At 29.3% G+C, this 20,399-nt stretch overlaps 1 long non-coding RNA gene across 1 annotated transcript; it reads right to left on the bottom strand.

Moving 5' to 3' along the window:
• Positions 1-9,121: 9,121 nt before the first annotated feature.
• On the bottom strand, positions 9,122-11,458 carry LOC129301797 (uncharacterized). Its single transcript, XR_008591099.1, has 4 exons — positions 11,408-11,458; positions 11,170-11,277; positions 9,606-9,743; positions 9,122-9,305 (listed from the first exon to the last, which is right to left on the bottom strand). It is a non-coding gene; the product is annotated as an uncharacterized LOC129301797 (long non-coding RNA).
• Positions 11,459-20,399: the final 8,941 nt, after the last annotated feature.

Genomic DNA, 20,399 nt, shown 5'->3' on the forward strand with positions numbered 1-20,399 from the left:
ATCAATATTTTTTGATAAAGTAATTCTAAGATTTTACTTCTAATAAGAAATATGAATAATTAATTCACTTTATATTATAGGTTGAAGTATATTTTTAGTTTTTTAATTTTATACTGTATAAGATTTTAATTTGGTTAGGTTAAAGAGCTTAAAAGACACTTTACAAAATTAAGGGATCAAAATAAAATCTTGTGTATAATTAAGAAGCTAAGAGTATACTTTAACTTATAATCCTCTGGTCCTATTTATAAGTCACTTTTAACATATTTTACCAATATCAAGGAAAACTTTAAAAATCATTAACTCTATCTTAAAATTTAATAAGTTCTCAACTTTGCCCCTATTAAATATGTACACTTCAATGACATATTTTCTCTCACCAACATTCAATAGAGGATAAAAAAAGAAATTTATAATAAAAATTTAATAATGTGACTTATAAATATGATCAAAAAAATTATATTCTTTTTATCCTATAAATAGGATTAGAGGGAGTATTATAGTACAGTTTATATATCTTTGATAGAGTTTACATAATTTTAGAATTTAAAACTTATTTAAATGCAAGCGGTTATTATTGGTTCTGTTATTAATGTTCAATCCCAAATTTTTTTTGGGGACAAAACGTGTAGAATTTTCATTAAATATCTTTATATATTTATCTTTCACTTTTCATTAAATTTATCTCTGCATATATTTTAATAGAGTGAAGAAACAAAGTCAAATACTATTACATGCTTATAAAGTAAAATTCAATACTATAACTTAAATGAGATCTATAATTTATGTGAGGCTCTAGGCGATGGCCTTAATGGTTAGCGACGGCCCTAGTATGTTGGAGCAAAAAGTTGGGGGAAGGATTAATTAATAACCAGAGGTGCGATAAGTTTAGGGAAATGGATTAATCACAATGGTTTGATCGATTTTCATATGGCCCTCTTTTCACTTGGAGATCGAGAGCCTAAGTGGAAGGGTCTTGATCGTGTGTATATAAAGCTAATTATTGACAAGCTTCTTTGCACAGATGCTTGGCAAAGACGTTTTCTACAAGCTTTTGTGGGAGTTTATTGTCAAGAATTAACTCTGATCATCACCCCATCTTCCTTAGCATTGAGGCGTGGAATAGAGACTATTATGAAAGGTCTTTTCGTTTTGAAGGTGCTTGGATGATTGCATGACAACTTTAAAGAGTTTCTTGCTGATAATTGGAATAAGGAGCAAGAAGCAGTTGACAAATTGAGGGATATGCAATCTAAGCTAAGGATTTGAAATAGAGATGTGTTTGGCAATACTGATATAAGAGAAAAAAAACATGATCAAAGGGAATAGGTGAGCACATTTATAAAAAAGAGAGGTAATTTGATTCATAAGGTTAGAAATCATGATTCATAAGATTTTTAGAGGATGTGATGATTCTCACATTTGTAGTGTATATTAATGAAAAAGGTCTTCAAGCTCCTTGCTATAGAGAATGCTTTGCTAGAGTTTTGGCCCTTCTCTCATTCCTTGAGAGTTCACCATATGGTGGAATATGTCGTCAGCAACATCTTTTTCTCGACATTGGCTGAGCTTGTGGGTGATTATGTTTTGGGTTGGTGTGCTGGTGACTACAAGTTTTGGGTTGTGTGAGTGGGGGATTTTGAAGAGTAGCGATGGTGTTTTGGGAAGAACAATGGTCAGCAGGGTGAAGGAGGCTTGGTGCTGTCATCAGATCTAGAGTGGAATGTCGATTTAGGTTGCAATCGCCTTAGAGATGGGTGGGTGGTTTGATTTTAATAGTAACAGAGAGGATGAAGATCGTTGATAGGTTCTTTTGAGGGTTGTAATTTTGGTCCAGGGCTGTGTATGAAGATAATTTTGGAAGGGGTGAAGCGAATTAGATAGAGCTTTTCAAGGATTGGGACTTCAACTTGTGCGGCTGGGTGGTTAGTGTTTCAATCTCATCTAAACCAAAATTACAATGCTCTTGAGCATGATGCTTCAAACTTTAGGGTATTGGACAATTCAAACAAATCAAGGCAATTTGCCAATATAGGATCTGAAAAAAAAAGGCCCGCTCTTAGCAAGGAAGAATCAAAAAGACCCTTGTATACTTTCAAGAGTCCTGTCAATGTTGAGAAGATTGCGCTGGAAACTCATAGTAGGCCTAATTATATACATGGATATGCAAGTTCATCGTCTTAGATTGAAGGGATTAGTTCCATTTCAATTCATAGGATGAAGGTTAAAGATGCACTGTGGCAAATTTTGAAAGCCAAGTTTTCTTTTGTCCTTGAGAAAAAATCTATTGAAGCAAGAGGAATTATTCAACTAGCTAAGTTCTTTGTGGTATAATTTTGATATCAGAGCCACCTGTGTGGACAACAGGGCTCAAGAGGCTACTAATGCTCAAGTTGTTATTAGAGGTGGGGTGCTTGATCATAGAAGATTCATGTTTTTTGCTTTTTATGATGGTACTTTTCTAACTCGAAATAAGGCTGGCCTTGGCTTTATTGCTAGAGAGGCATCTGGTCACTCTGTGCATATGGTTGCTAAGTCTACTTGTGCTATCTCGCCTTTCTATAGTGAAGATGAGGCTGTTTTTCAAGGTGTATGTTGGTGTGTTGTTGCCGGACTTTCTCAAGTGTTATTCCTATCTGACTATCTCCCTCTGGTTAAAGCTGTGCAATTCCATTATCATTGCCCTGACTGGGAAAGCTTGACCTTAGTGGATAATATTTTAAATCATAGGCCAAGACTAAGCTCTTGGAGCTTTCAGTGGATCCCATGAAGCTTGAATCGTGTTGCTGATTGGATCTCTCATGCAATAGGAAAGGAGTTGTGCTCTTTGGACTGGGCTACTCAACCCCTACATCTATTGGATCTTTTCTTGGACTGTGACTTCTCTGAGTTTGGGATGTTTTCATTTTTTAACACCTGTGTCTTGTTGTTTAGTCCTTGTTTCATTTTTTTTTGCTTGTATTATGCACCCTATTTCGTTAATATGATATAGTTCTTTGTTCTTGGCCCAAAAAAAGTAATATATATATTAATGAGTTTTTATCATAGTTACCGTAGGAAAAAGAGAGATTTAGTTCATTGTTATTTTATTTTTTTTAATTTATTCTATTTTATTTCTTTTTAATAATCAAACGAGACTTTAGGAGGTATTTAGAAGGATTTTGAGAGAGGTGCCAACCCGTAGTTGGAGAAGTTGAAGTTTTAACTTTCAAAAGAACGTGCAGAAACTTTGATTCAACAGGGTGATCAATTTTGAAGAGTATTGATCAGTTCAATATGAAGCTTTTTATTTGCTAAAGACTACTTTATAATTTAATTAACGCCGTGAGTGCAGCAAATGGGATTTTCAAGAAAGGAAGATTCTTTAGTAGTATTTTTAAATAAATTTTACATTTAGCATAATATAATCAATATTTGAATTTAATTTATAAAAAAATATTAATATTTATTTTAAATATAACTTTTGGGACCGGATTCTCCCCTCTTTCATAGTTCCATTCCTGTCCTTTTCCGCTATTCTTCCCGATTTCTAATCATAAGATCAAGATTTTGATGGTTTAAACTTGATCTTTGATAAAATATTTCATTTTATTTTGATGTGATTGTATTTTTTAGTTGTTCATATTAAATTTTAACTGTTTGAATTTTATTATTTATATTTTTTATAATTTAACATTTTAAGAATAATTTTATAGGAGATCCAACATGAGCTATTCAAACCTTAATCTAATGGTTAGAGTTCAAAGGAAAGAAAGCCAACAAAGATTGGTTTAGTTGATAAGAATTTAGTTTATACTCCCTTCGTTCTTATATATAAAATATTTTTTAGAATATTTTTTATCCCTAAAGATAAGAGGTTGTTAGCATATTTTTTAATGAATGACCATTATATCTTTATTAAATTAAAAAGAGAAAAAGATATATACTCTTACTAATTTACTTTACAAAAGATATTCATTTTTTATTTACAATAATTAAGGGTAAAATTAAAATGTTGTTATATTTTTAATTAGATAACCAACTTATATTTGTTTGCGTGATTCAATTAAAAATATTTTATATATAGAAATAAAAGAAGTAATTTATAATGTCACGTCATGGGTTTAAATCTCACTGTTATTGTGAGAATCTTATTAATGAACAATCTGTAAGTATTTTCGTAAATGGTTTTTAAGTATGGAGACATGCCTTGGCCTTGACAAGTCTCAAGAACTCAATTCTCCTAAATTTTTTATTATAAAAAAAAATAAGAAGGAGGAAAAGATATGAAGAAGATGGGAAGAAGAGGTATTCCACCCCCATAAATTTTACCTTTAGTAACTAATTTTTCCAGTAAATCAATGCTTTGTATGACTATCAAAATTTTTCAAGAAATCTTGGAATCCAGATCCTCTCAGAAGCTTGCCTCTTAGCATCTCTCAGCAACTTTGTGATCTAGACCATTCAAGCTGTCTAATATCCCATATTTTATCACATCATCTTATGTAGCAAAAAATTTTGGCCATATTTGATATAATTAAATTTTGTCTTAATATTGCAATAAGTAAACAGGCTTGTAGGAACTTATAACTTAGTGTATTTAAATTTTGACTTGGCATATTTAACAAATATCTGTTTTAAAAAAAATCTGCAGAGTGATTTTACAAATTTTGAAAACCAAAAATGATAAAAAAATTTTGTTTCCCTATTTAAGCCATCCGATGTCCTTATGTGGCCTGTTTGATATAAATAAATTATTTATAATTAAATTTTATTAAATATTAAAATAAGTAAATATATTTCTAGGGACATAGAGCTTGTCTTATTTAAAATTTAACCTATTTAACAAAATTTATCCTAGAAAATTACTTTGTAGATTTTTTTTAAAATAGATTTTTGTTAAATAGAGCATGCCAAATTTTAAATACGCTAAGTTATAAGTTCCTACTTCCCACAAGCTTGTTTATTTATTGTAATATTTTGATAAAATTTAATTATATCAATTAAGGCCAAAATTTTTTGCTACGTGGGATGATGTGACAAAACCTGGAATAATAGATAGCTTGAATGATCTGGATCTGAGAGACATTGAGAGGTAAGCTTTTGAGAGGATCCAGATCTGAAACCTTGTCCTACCAAAAAGTTTACGGTCCATTTATATTTACAACATTTAACGTTTTAAAAGCGTATTTCCACATTTAGAAAGTCAAATATTGTTGGGATGATTTAAAGCTATCCAAAATGACTTTACAAAAGCACATTCAAAAACAACGAGAATGTGAATTTGCCAATGTAACTGGCTGAAGCTTTTCAAAAGTACATTCATAATTTCAACACTTGACGTTTTTCTTCTCACATTTCCTTCCGTCAAATTGCTCCGACACATGTTAGAAAAGTGAACCATTTGCATGTGATGTGATGATTTGTTTGGTTCAGTTATACGGCACTGCGAACAACAATTATTTTGAACTAGCTTGGTTTCTTTGCAGTTTCCTTTCACTGTGCTTTCACTCCAACAATTAGATGCTTGAAGACTTTTATGCTGACAGTTTCGTCCTTTCACTTTACTTTTACATCAAATTATTTTTATATTTTCCTTTTTTTTTCCTCCTGGTTCAGTTTTTTTTTTTGCATTTTCATCCTTTATTTCTTTTTACATTGATTTCTCCTACTTAAGTGATAAATTTTTATTAAAATTAATTAAATAAGTTATTAATTATTACTATGTTATATATGTATATTACTCATTTATAATTTATACCTAACATCTAAGGGAATATGTTAATTAATACTCTCTCCATCCAAATTTACAAAACATTCTTTTTGCAAAATTACACATATAAAAAAAGTTCATTAAATACAATTTATAATATTAATTTTTTAAGACATTTTAATTTAATATGAAGCATTTATATAAAAAAATAATAAATAATAAAAATTAATGTTTTTTAATAATTGTTCATTCAAAAGCATATTTTATTATATATAATTTAAACAACTTTCAGTTTATCAAATTAACTTTTAAAAATTATATCCAAATATAAATTTTATTGCAACAACTAACTTTTATTAAATTGACTTTTATCATATATTCTTTTAACAAACTAATTTTTGGCTAATGAAAAACCAAACACGCACTAGTCAAGCCATGTGTCTAGAATCGCTAGTACAGAAAATTCTAAAAAATAAACTCTTTTGTGAGATTTTGTTCATTTTAAAACAACTTGATATCTAAAATTTGTATTTTTTTATTAAAAATTACCAGTCAAAATTACCGACACTGTTTTGTTTACTTACATATGGAATAAAATTATATTGATTATAATATGGCTAGATAGTTGAAATAATACTTGCTCCATCCCAAACTGTGAGATAAAGTTGGGGATATATTATTATATGAAAATATAAGATAATTTACAAAAAGGTTTTATAAATAATATTTTTTTAATATTATCTTTTAAATATAAAGAGAATTAAAATAATATTATAACGTAATAATTAGGTGCATGGAGGCAGCGTGTGAAGTGAATTGCTTGGCCCCCATGGAATTCAAAGCTAGTTCTGCCCTGGCTATGATAAATTATGGATATATTATAAGTTATTATCATTAACCACTCGACCACCATTATTAGTTGCCTAAATCCAAAGTTGCTTTTATATATAGTGAAAGATGATAATATGGATATATAATTATCAAAATTTTCAGGCTTGCTAAAATAAAATAAAAATTCTTTCATCAATTGATATCAATCGAGCCATTTAAATTGTAAATGAAAACACAAATAATTTTGACCAAAAAAATAAAAAGAAAACACAATTAATAAATGTCTTATAATTATCGGATGCACACACATATTACACATACGGAAACTCAATACTTGTTGACTTAGAAATACACATGAAATTAGGTGGAATCTAATGTCACTAAAGATACATAAACTCAAATCACACTTGCTGATAACATAGAAAACACACATGAAATTAAATAAGTTACAATCAAACATCATATTTTAATTTATTCAAACTTAAAAATTAATGTGATCTAATAATGTTGGCTTTCTCATCTCCACGTTCGCATGCATTAAAGGTGGATGAAATGATATATTCAATCTTGAAAGAACTGAAACAGGCTTGCTGCAATTGAAGCAAGGGAAGCACCAATCTGTAAAGGAAAAAGACCAGAATTACGTGATGGTTTTGGTGGCGGCGGCAGATATTGAGGTGGATAATAAGGCGGCGGCGATGGAGCATATAGATAGGGTGAATAATATTGATGGGGTGGCGGCGATGGATATGCAGGTGGCAAATAATGAGGCAGTGAGAGTGAATACGGCAGCGGATAAGGAGGTGGCGGCGGCGGCAGATGATATGAAGGTGGTGAACGATGATAAGAAAGAGCAGGCAAGTTTGACAAAGTTCAATCTGCAGAAAAATTATGTGAAGAATAGGGATTTTGTGTAACATAACTTTGTGGTGTCGATTTTGCTGCTGAGGATGCATCATAGTTCTGCATGCAAAGTCACTTCAAATGCTCAAAGCTTACACAGTTACATGGTAACAATAATAATCTTACCAAAAATGAGAGATGTAATATTCATTATATTCATTTTTGTTAATTAATTTTACTTCTTTTATTTGGAATTTTGTAGCGCGTTTTTCATCTGCAAAATTACATTTTAATCCCGTCTTCCATTATCTTTATAATTTTTGTCACTTTACAAATGAAATTTTCAAATAATATTTCAATATATAACTTCTGTCATTTAAAACAATTAGTATCACGTTTAATTGCTTCATACAGGAATGTAAAAAATTATACATACTAAACATCTATGCGTTTTTTTTTATTCCTTTTCCTAAGCACCTAGTATTCTAAACCTACCCCACTTGAGCTGAACATTCAACAAGAACTAGGCTAAACCGGATTGAGACATGACAAGTACCATAAGATACTGGGTGACCATAGCCATTTATTACATACTATACATTTATTTTTTAAAGGATTAAAGGGCATTTTGCCCTTCAACTAGTAGCATAGAAGTGTCTGACATCTTAATTGTTTTTTTTTTTTGTGGTGTAATGTTCCCTTTAAACACTTAAAAATGATGCAATATTATTCCTATCATTAATAAAAGTTAATTTTAATTGTTAGTTAACATAAAAATTTACAAAAAAGACCTAAAAGTATCAAAAATGACAAAAAAATTATAAATAAGTACTATATAAGGAAATTAATCCTAATTAGCTCTCCTAAATTATAAATAAATACTAAGAGATAAATGTTACTTCTTACTAGCAAACTATCATTTTGACTAACCACTTTGATATGCTATTGATAATTATCATACTGTAATTGTTGGAAACAACATGATAATTAATTAAAATATACATTTATTTTAATACTATCTTATTAAAACATTAACACTTTCATATTTAATAATTTTTATTGATGTTATTACTAGCTATGATAATTTGATAATCATCCAGTAGTTGGTCAAAATGACTAATCAAAATGGTACTTTAGTCTTTTATATTGGTAAGAAATAACATTATATTACTCTCCTGGAATCTATTTATAATGTAAGAGACTATTAATGGATACAAATTTTGTTATGGGGTTCTTTAATGTAATTTTTTTGGGAATTTTTTGAGGTCAATTAATGGTTAAACTTGATATTTTAAACAATAAGGGAAAAATTGCATTATTTTCTAACATTAAAGAGGAACCTTGCGCTATAAAACAAAAAAAATTTAGAATGCTAGCTAGATCTCCTACTCGAATAGTTGATGAGTAAAAATATTCAATACACCTTTTTTAAAAAACCAATACTAGTTACTCATTTATTTTAAAAAATCAATACTAGTTGACTCATTTATTTTAAATGCCCAATGCACCTTCACGAGCGATGTACCTAATCATATGAGGATTATAATTAATATGCTTGTTTTAAAAGAATATATAACATCAACAAGTCATAAATATATAATTGTATGTATTCGATTCAATCAAATTTAACATCTGATTATTTTTGCAATAAACTAAAAGATTAATATAATTAAAGGCAAAGATTACTAAGATAGTTATTACAAATGTATTTCCCTCTACTCATCATTGCAAAAGTTCAATCTAACTAACCTTGGATGGGGCATTTGTACACTGCAATAGAAGTTTTAATTCACCAGCAATATTTCTGCGAAGGAAAATTTAAAAAAAATCAATTATATCTATTATATCTGTTTAATTAATTAATTACCTATTATTTCCCTTTTGAAAGGGACACGAGGATTGTTCAAAACGTTTTGAAACGACATTATGAAACTGAACCCTGAAAGTATAAAAAAATATACAATGACATTAAAATATGAACGAAAACGGGCATTAAAAAATTGGAATTTTTTTCTTTTTGATTTTTTCGTTAGAACATTAACTATTGATGAGCCTAATTAATAAACTTCATTCTCTCCGAGGAGAATGACCTCAATAAGCTCTCAAAGTTGAAAACTAATGTGAGTGTGTATAAATAAACCAAATTATTTGGTTATAAAATAGCCATCAAATATTCTCATTTTTATAATAACGAGAGTTTAGCAAACTAGAGATTATGATTAAGAAAACTAAGAATTACCTGCCACCACCCATAAAATCATCACAAATGAAATTAGTATTAATATTCTTCCAAACCACGAATTTAAGCTCGCTTTGGCCTTCAATCAGTGGAAATTCGAACTTGTTTGAACTAGCATAGTATTCATTTCGCCATCTTCTGCAGCAATCCAAGGTAAAACAAAAAATTAAGAGTTAACAAGTCACATTGTTTATAAGTCATGAATTCATAAAAATACTAGTATACAAAAGTCTTTTTACATCAAGCATCTATATTATTATAGTCAATAAAACTGAAAAGATTAAATGATAAATTGACTCCTAAATTATAAGTTTAGAAATGTCTGTAACCCTAAACTCTTTTTTGGTGTAAAATAAAATTATCAAACTAAGCAAGAATTCTAATTTGGATGATCGACGGCATCATTGATATATATATATATATATATATAGAGTAAGAGGCCAATGAGGAATTGAAATGTGAATTGATGAACTAAGAAACCTGTTCTATTTACAGCGAATTCAAGCTTCTATATATAACCACACTACTCATAGTTATCATTATATATGTATGATGCATGGGTTTAGTATTTTAGCACTGACCGAGAAAATTTCAAATTTTATATGAACACGTTGGGTCCAGATTCTAGAAAGCTATGTACCTTACTTAACTAGGAATTGACGTTAAATGTGAGTCCTAAAACATATGTGAATTTCAACTAATCGTTAACTTGATATATGTTAATAAAAAATTAATTTTAACCATATAAATTTTGTTAATAGTCATTTTGAATAGTTTTGAATTTTAATGAATACTAATAACTTTTGCAATGCAAAATAATTACAAGGATTTCAAATATGATTGATTTAACTAACTTCTAATTATTCTCTACCTTATAACGACAAGGTAGATTTGAATAATTTTTCAAATTCTTCTTAATAATAACTATTATAAAAATATTATTAGTAACTTCTTTTTTCATAATAATGGAAGCCTAAACACTATGATAATCACAAAACATCCTTGTCAAAAAGTCATGAGAGCTCAGTAGGCATACTAGATACCATATGTATATTAGGTCAAGTATAAGTAGGCAATATGTCAAATAGTTTGCAATTCCATTTCTATAAGGTAATGTTTGAATTGGTAGATTTAGATTTAAACTCTAGATTTTAAATCTCACATTTTAAATTCATATATTTAAAATCTTCTGTTTGGGTAGTTTAAAACATTTTAAATGAAGAGGAGAAGTGAATTAATATTCTAAACGAAAACAAAAAATTCAAAATGAAGAGCTTACATCCATTTTTTAATTAATAAGAGACAAGAACGAGATATAAAAAAAAAAGATATGAGAGTCGTGGAGACAGTATAAACAAAAAGATAATTAACATGATGTTTGAAAAGTAACTAAAATTTCAAATGATAAGGATGTGGATTTAAGAATTTAAAATTACAAAAGAATTATAATAAAAAATGAAAATCTAAATCCCCATCAATCCAAACACATAAAATGAACTTTTTTACAATGCATTATTTGTGAAATGTATATAAAAAAAATTAAATAAAACTAAGAATAATTTACCTTGACTTGTTATTTTAATGTAGGCTTCGCCAGCATATTGAAAACAGACATACAAGGGATGGCTCACGGAAACACAATACGATCCAGAAAATATGTTGCATCCTACGACTTCAGAGACAAAGAGCCACAGACAAAAGATGCATCAGTTTGATTATAGGGAGATAATTAAGGAAAATTGAAAGTGTCGAACTAATTAACTAAGAAACATGTAGAAAAATAGGGTTTTACAATATTATACCAGTAACCTCAAGCTGGTGGCCATGGATGATCGACGACATCGACATAGAGGGTAATGAGGAAATGGATATGAATTGAAGATGAACTAAGAAATATCTAGTTATAAGGGAAAATTCATGCTTCTAGCTGCAACCACGTTACTTGTAATTATTATCAGTCTATATACGATGCTTGGTGGCGATTGACTGAGTCAATTTCAATTATATGTGAACGCGTAGGGTCCAGCAAAAAGCTACGTACACTGCTTCATTAATATATAGGCATGCAAAAGTTGACTTGTTAGAAGACTTACTTTTAAGATTTTACTTAAGGGAAGATTGTACGTAAGGATCTAAAACAACCAATATTTTTGTTAGAGGTCCAAACATTATTGCATTAATAGTCCACAAGACTGACTAATTAAAAAGAAAGAAGTGAAGAAACGCAGAAGCATCATATGCTCCTTAATTAACAGGTAACAAAGAAATTCATGCCTAATTCCTGCAACCATGATTCAAATTCAACCCAAAGCAAACAAAAATATGAAAAAAAATCGATGGGGAGGGGAATCTTCCTCTGCATTACACTCTAGCCTCATTTTTCTTGCGATTGGTGGAATAATGAGAAAAGAAGGTTTTGAGTTTGAAGTTGTGGATTCCACATTGATTTTGATTTTGATTTGAGATTACGAAATGAATTTTCTGAGAAATGTGTATCTTAAAAAAAAGAAAATGAGATCTAGAGATTGGAGAAAGAAAACAAGAGATTTGACTAGAGCTTACGGACAATCTAGTATTTTTGAATTTACATTTTAATATTTTGTCCTTCTAAATAATTAGATATTTTAAGCTCTTCTCCAATAAATAGCATTGCCTCTCGGTCCTTTGTTATAATTTCCCCTATAATTAACCGGGATTTTACAATTAATAATAAACAAATTATATGCATCCTAATAAAAATATCCTTATTTATTTTTATAATAAATAAAAAATAGTGTGTGCGTGTCTACATGCATGAGGATTGAGGATGATGAAGATATATATATATATATATCAGCATGTAACAATCAAACATGAGGTAAGAGAAAGCAACGAGATGATGCATACAAGAAATAATAATGGGAAGAAAGCAAATGGGACGTTTTCCTAGGGGAAAAAAGGGAAAATGGGATGAATATTTTTCGTTTATTAGTTCAATCATATCCTTATGAATATATAATTTCAATTTCTAAAATTGTTATTTTGGATCCCACAAACTAAGCCAATGGTGGATCAAATATCGATGTATCGGATCATAATATCCAACTTTGTTAGAAATAATCTCCGAATGAATTTTGTTTTATAAATATAACTTTTCTCATTAATTAACAAAATATATGATCACTTTCACCTAATGGTGATTGGATTGAGTGAGAAAAGCTTGATATACCTTAACCACGATAGTTAGCTCGAACAATTCAAAAAAAGCTGGGAGATAGCTGTCCTCATTAAGACCAATAATACTTGAATCTGAATCAATAGTATCATATAATAAATAATTGAGGGGAAAAGGGCTTTTAGCTTCATCAATTACTAACAAAATAATATAAGTGAGAAAAACATTAGCTTTGAATAGTAATCCTCCAATAAATGAAAGGTATTTTCTCCAATATATACTTCTCTGATCCTATTTATAGGGTAGAGAAAAGATTAATTTTAATTCTAGCTATTTTTATCATTTTGCCCTTATTAAATACAAAAAAATTATTAACAATAATTCTTTTTATCTTTACTAGGAGGTAGAGGTAAAATCTTATTAAATTTTAAGATAGAATCAATGAAGTTTAAAGTTTTTCTTAATTCCTGTAAAAAAATGTCAGAAGTAACTTATAAATAAATTCAGAAGGAGTATTATATATCCTTCCCTCCTTAATTATTATATTTTTTTCTCTTTCTCTCTCAATTTAATGTTTTAGAAATAAGGTTATATTATTAAATTAATGTATTTTTCAAAATTTATGTTTATATTTTTTTAAAAAAATAAGAGGGTTAAAGTATACTTTTGATTCTTTAACTTTATATAAGATTTTAATTTAATCTCTTAATTTTATAAAGTATCTTTTTAGTCTTTTAACCTTAACACTGTTTTCAAATGATTTTTTTTTTCAATCATTATTATTTTAATAAAAATTAAACTTAATATGTCAACATTTGAGAATATTTTATCAATATTTAAAGGTTTAATACAAAAAAAAATTATGATAAAAATAACAGTGTTAGAGTTAAAAAACTAACAAATCGCTTTATAAAATTAAAGAATCAAAATGAAACCTTACATAAAATTAAAAGACTAAAACTATACTTTAATCAAAATAAAAGTTTAAGTGTATTTAATAAGTTTTTTTAATAAGTATAATTTTATTTAAAAATATCTTCTAAACCGAGATGGTGATGACATTTTATTGTCATTGTGAGAAATTTAAATGACGTGTACTAGGTGCATTAGCAATATTGAAGCATGCGACCTAGTTTGAGGAGACTTGGTAGAGAGACTAGACATGAAATACTAATATTAATTACATTGATGGCAGAGAAGACCGAGTCTGGATGGAATGACCCTCTGGATCTTATTATGATTTTTTTTAACAAAAAGGTAAATTATATTAAAAGCAAAAATATGAACAAGGAAACGATTACATCACAGAATGTAAATTATTAAACCAATAATGTGAGAAACTAAAAACAAAACAGAGATGTTTTTGTAATCTAGATATAACCTAATATACTAAGAGTATTTGGGGTATTTTTGTAATGGTTGCAGTTGTAATTGAACGAGAATGAGAAATTTAGTGAAGTAAGGTATCCCAGTAAGTAAATCCTGATTTCCATCATTTGATGATTGTTGATTGGATATCTTAACCATAATTACTGTGTATTGTTCCATGTTAATTGCTGTTGATTTATTTAGTTTAATTATTTCCTTGAAATTAATTTAAACATCCTTAAAAATTACTTTTTCTCTAGATTCGACTCCTAGTGATATTCCAAGATTTTTACTCCGCTAATCTCGTGCACTTCGAGGCGGGTCATTCACCTCGGTTAATACTAAAAAAAATGATGTGAAATAGTGACTCTGATTTAATTTACCTTGATATAACTAACAAATCACCTTGATTACTAATTTAATTTAATATAAAAAACTGAACTCTTTATTTTTATTTAATTTGGGTGAAAGTCATGATCTGGAATGCAAGAGGAGCAAATGGGAAGGGTTTTGCTCATTCTTTTAAAGAACTTCGATAACAATTTCGTTCTGATATGTTAGTTCTTAGTTGAACCAAGGTCTAGTGGTTACAAAGCTAAGAATACTATTATGAATAAACGTCAACAATTTCTTCATATGATGATGGACGGTCATTGGAATCAGTAGTGAAGCCACATTAGCTTGAGGAGTTGCAAATGCACCCCTTCACCTTGAAAAGAATTACATGTAGGTACATAAATTTTGTAACTTTGCACCCCTCCTCTTGATATTTTTCACTTTCTGAACCAAATAAAAAATAGTTTAGCTTAAAAAATTATCAAATATGTAATATTATAATGATCTAGATAAGATATGAAAAGGATATTTATAATAAAAGATCATATCAACTTGTTCAATATAATTTTTTAAATGAAAATTCATAATCAATCTATTTATATTATTACAATTTTAGTCCTAGCTTAATTATTATTTTTAATAAAATATTTCTTTTTTATTAACTTATTTTGCACCCCTGACTGGCTTCAGGTCTTGGCTCCACTTCTTAGCGAAACTTTATTTCATAGATGCTCGTCCTAGGGATAAAAAAGAAGGGACACTTGGGCGAGTATAAACAATAGTTTGCAGAGCGATCATCGTCCTTGCGTTCCAAGGGGTGATTTTACAGAGATTGCTAGCATGTTGAAGCAAAAAGGTGGGGGAAGAAGTTATAATGATAGTTTGATTGATATTCATAGGGCTCTATTTTTATTACTTGGAGAGGTCCTAAGATATTGTTTGGTTAGGGAGAAGAGTAGGGAAGGGGAGAGATTTTGTTTCCCTTCCCTTATTTGGTTTGAAAAAGTGGAGGAGAGGGGACCTCCCCTCCCCTCCAAATTGGGGGGATTGGAAGGGGAGAGGAGGGGTATAATTTTGTTGAGCAATGACTAATATGTCCCTTTTTTTTAATTGCTATTTTTCATCTTTTTAAACAAGTTTAGGAATGACAGATTTTTAATAATATATTTAACAATGATAACATGTTAAAACATTCATAATTATATTTTATTAGAAAAAATAATTTTAATAATATAAGGGTAAAATTATTTATATATAATTATTTTGCCTCCCCTCCCCTCCTGAACCAAACAATGTAATATTAAAATTTTCTCCACTCCCCTTGAACTAACTAGACCCTAAGTATGGAATGGTCTTGATCATTTGTATAAAAAGCTTGACAAACTTCTTTGTACAGATGCTTGACAAAGATGTTTTTCAGAAGCTTTTGTGAGAGTTTGTAAATTTTTAAAAATCTAGTTAAGTTGCTAATATTTAAAAAATAATTTATAAATTTTAGATTAATATTTATAAATAATAATATTCAAATTATTAAATATGAAAATATTTAATATTTTAGCAAGATTTTATTAAAATAAATATTTATTAAATTTTATATATTTGAACAAGACTTTAGGGTGCCCTTTTTGAAAAAAAATTCATAAGCAAATATGCACTTTAACTCTACAATAATTAACCAGGTTAAATGGGCAACAGGGCCCACATGTAATACACCTAGATAGATCAAAATGAAATTGATAGTTCTTTAACAAAAGAACAAATTTGCTCCTCAAAAAAATGGTTTAAGGGGAACATTACTTTACTTATCAATACAAGGTGCCCACCACTCCTTAAAAAAGAAATTCAAGAGGAAAAATGGTTTTTAACCCATGATTGAATGCATGAGAAGTAGATTTGGGTGGGGTTTACTATGGTTATTAAATCTATAAAAGAGAAATCTTTGCATGATTGTGTTCTTGTACTCCTGTTGGATATATAGTGTAACATCCTAGAAAATTAATTTGGATTAATTAATTTAAGTAAGGGGCCAAATGGTTAAATAACAAATTAATTAAGCTTAGTTGACTGTGTTATTTGCTGTGGTGGACACAACGTGCATGCACCACGACAAATGGTTAATTTTTTAAAAATAAATAGATGCAAATTGAGTATCTGAAACATGAAAGAAGTGAGGGAGAACAAGAGTAAGGTATGAAAGCTTTGCTAGGGCTTGTAAGTACCAGCAATTTGGAGCATTTTTTGAGCTAGAAATTGCTTGAATAAGTGTTTCTAATCACTCCTCCTCTCTTCTCTTGCGTTTTCAAATTTTGTTAGGAAGGATGATTTCGGTTATGTGCTAGTATATGGCCAACCCCCAATAGACATAAATAGATCATTGGGACGTTATTTAAGTTTCTAAACCTATGGTTAGGGTTTTGATAGAGTTATGTGATTGGGTTTATGATTCTAAACAAACCCTAAGCTTGAAAATCTGAAGATAAAAATTAAATGGGTGTTAAATGAGTTTAGTTATGCTCTTTAGAGTTTAATGAGGCTAATGGAGCTAATAGATAGCTAGGTTAACTAATAAAATGAGTTTTGGGCATTATGAGAAGCTATGGGTACTTATTGAATAATATCTCTTGATATTATTAACAACTCAAATTACTTAAGCACATTTCAAAGCTCGAGTTGAGGAGTATTTGAGTGCCCCTTTAATTGACTCAAGGAGTTAAGGTAACCAATAACCTAAATTTCTTCATATACTTGCGTAAGTATATATTATATTTGTGAAAATGAAATATGCTTGATTATTGGTAATGATATGTTATGTTTTGGGAAAAATTGTGCAAGCAGTTATAAAAATTAATGTGTAGAAGTATGCATGAATTTGTGAAATCAATGATGGTATCATGATTGAGAAGCATGACTTAGTCATATGCATGATTGTAAGTATGTAAAATCTTGAATGAGTATGAATTGAGCATGAAATAAACATGACATTATATGGTTAACTTCTAGTTTTGCATAGTTGTGGCACCTACTCTAGCGGGAGTTAGGCATGGTTTTAGCTCAGCTGAAGACACCCCTCTAGGAGTGGGCATGTAGCACTGGTTGTAGATGACACCCTGTGTCAATTTTATTAGCAGCGTAGTTCATGATCCAGGTTTGAGAGTAGTGATCTTTGGCATAATAGAGGGTAATTAGGGTAATTTAACCGTATACAAGTTAGAGGATGGTTAGAGAGGGCTAATGGATCTATTAAGTTTTATTTACAGCTTTGGATTAGGTCTGAGTGGTATTAGGCTGTCTAAGCCCAATTAGAGAATTAAAATTAAGTTGCCTTCTTTGTACCATGTGCTGATGAGCGTTCAAGCAAGATAGAAACTAAGGAGAAATAGAAGAACACAAGCAAAACTTGCATTTATCTCTACTAGGGCATGAGGTCTTAAGTTGTTTGTGAAGCTTTTGGGCTTCTAATAAGTTCTTTCCTCTTCCTCTCTACTTAGTTTTTGAGTTAGGGTTTGCTTTGGAGAGTTAATTTTTGGTCTTTGGAAGCTTTGGTCTTGAACCCATTAATGTGAGTTGTTTAAGCTATCTAAATCTAGGTTTAATGGTTTTTTACAACCTTGAGCTTGGGTTCTCATTAATGGATGAAAATGTCAGCTAAAGTATAATAAATGTGATAGTTGAAGTTGTTGAAAGCTATTAATGGTGAGTCTTGAGTGTAATGAGGTTAGTTGAAGCTAATAAAAGTTAATACATCTAAAGGGTGTGAGTAAATACAAAACGTTGAGGGTTTTGGGTAGTTAAAGTGTTGAAATTGAAATTTGAAAGTATTTTTATGATTATTAGTATGATTAATCATACATTAACTGTCTTGTGCACCATTCGAGCTTGAAAATAACTTTGGAAGTGAGTTAGAATTAAGGGGTAACATTTGACCTCTCAAATGTTTAAGGTAACAAAGGGTAATCTAGTTTGTGTGTTTTCTTGTTGATTGATTGTAGAGTTTTTAAATTGTGTTTTGAACATGTGAAATTAAGTTTATGTTTTCTATAATATGGCACATGTTTTTGAAATGAGTAAATGCAAGTGTGGTTTAGAAATCTATAGTGGATGTGATTTTGAGTAAAAATGTGATTTAATGAGGTTGTATTCTAAAGAGCTTTGATATTTGGAATAACTTATGATAATGTGAAATTCATGAGTCAATATTTCTTCTTGAATTATTTGAAGTTCATGATTATGATGATGAAAGATGATCATGATGACGTAATTGAGGTTTATAGCATGTAAGTATTTTGGGTATGATGTAATTATTGATTCCATGCTATTTGACATGATGAGCATGTCCACTATGGCATGAACTAAATTGAGTTTTAGCATGATGAGATGATGTATTGGCGTGCTATGTGTTTAAGCATGTGTTATTGCATAACCATAATTGGTAGGAGTTTGTTCTAGGGAGAGGAGTGGCATAAATCTGCGTGGTATGGCTGCATGTTATTCCATGATTATGATTTGAAATGATTATATTCTATGTGAATAACTCAAATGATAATGTTTCTTTAGACACATGTGGGGATTGTTATAGTTTTGTGTGTTTGTGTGTGAAAAAGTAAAGTCATATACATTGCTCAAATGTATAGAGGACTTCATACACACACACACACACTAACGTGTGAACTTGAGTAAGTAAAATAGGCTTGGAGAAGAAGTGAGTTCATACAAATGCAGTTAAAATTTACTGATTTCCCTTAATGTGCAAGTTAAATGTGGTATTGGACTATTTTTTATAATTTTGGAAACTATTTTTAAGAGTTACAAAATCATGTGTATAAAATAGCTTTCCAAAGCTTTTTTCCTTTTGAAATATGATGGGGATGGTTAGATATTTTAAATAGTTAATGATATTTCAAAAGAAATTAATCACTATTTAAGTCTATTTATTTCATATTAAATCTCATTATCATTTAAAACTATTTTTTAATTGTGATTAAGGTGATTAACGTGTCATTGCTAAATGTCATGCTTGCAATAGGTTCTGTGTACCTGCTCTTGAGCTAATGAGCTCTAGTCTTCTTTGGTGTTCCAATATTTTGCTAAAGTTGTGTTGTTTAATTTTTGTTGTCTTGCATCCCTATTTATGTAGGAAGGGTTTGTTTAGTGCTAAGGAGTTTCTGCATTCAATGAATAGCTTTTAAAGACTGTGTTTTTCACTGGAATTTTCAGCTATATATATATATATATATATGTTTATATTTATATGGACGAAGAGGCTAATGAGGAATTGATGAACTAAGAAACCTCTTCTATTTATAGGGAATTCAAGCTTCTAGCTACAAACACACTGCTATACTCCCTCATGGTCATTAATATAAGATGAATTTAATAAATTTCATGCTCATTAAGAAATAATAATTATAACCTTGAAATTACAAAAAAAAAAAATAACTTTCCAATTTTTACTCTTTTTATAATTAATTACTATAATAATTGGTGGTTTAGGAATTCAAATCACAATACATATACAAAGGGTAAAATTGAAAAAAAAAAAAAACATTGATTACTTCAACTTCATCTTATATTTAGGACCCAAACAAATTATTAAAACTTGTTTTATATTAAATATCAAAGTAGTCTATACAATGCATGGTTGACTGAGTAAATTTCAAATTATATTTTCTATCAACGGTGTTGGGTCCAGAAAGCTACTCATACACTGCTTAAATAATAGGCAAGAAATTGGAATTGTCTTATTAGAAGACTTTTAAGAGTTTAACTAGGATTTTAAAATTAGTGCATCATAATAAAAATATCCTTTATTTATATTAATAAATCAAAAATTCTGTGTCTGTACCTGCATGAGGAAAAAAGGGCTTTTGCCCTCATCAATTACCAAAAATTGATAATTGAGAAAAATATAAATTTAAACTATACTCCCTTTGATTCTA

Source organism: Prosopis cineraria, unplaced genomic scaffold, assembly GCF_029017545.1.
Source record: "Prosopis cineraria cultivar Desert tree isolate PC_DT_omini unplaced genomic scaffold, ASM2901754v1 PC2, whole genome shotgun sequence".
Lineage (NCBI taxonomy): Eukaryota > Viridiplantae > Streptophyta > Magnoliopsida > Fabales > Fabaceae > Prosopis > Prosopis cineraria.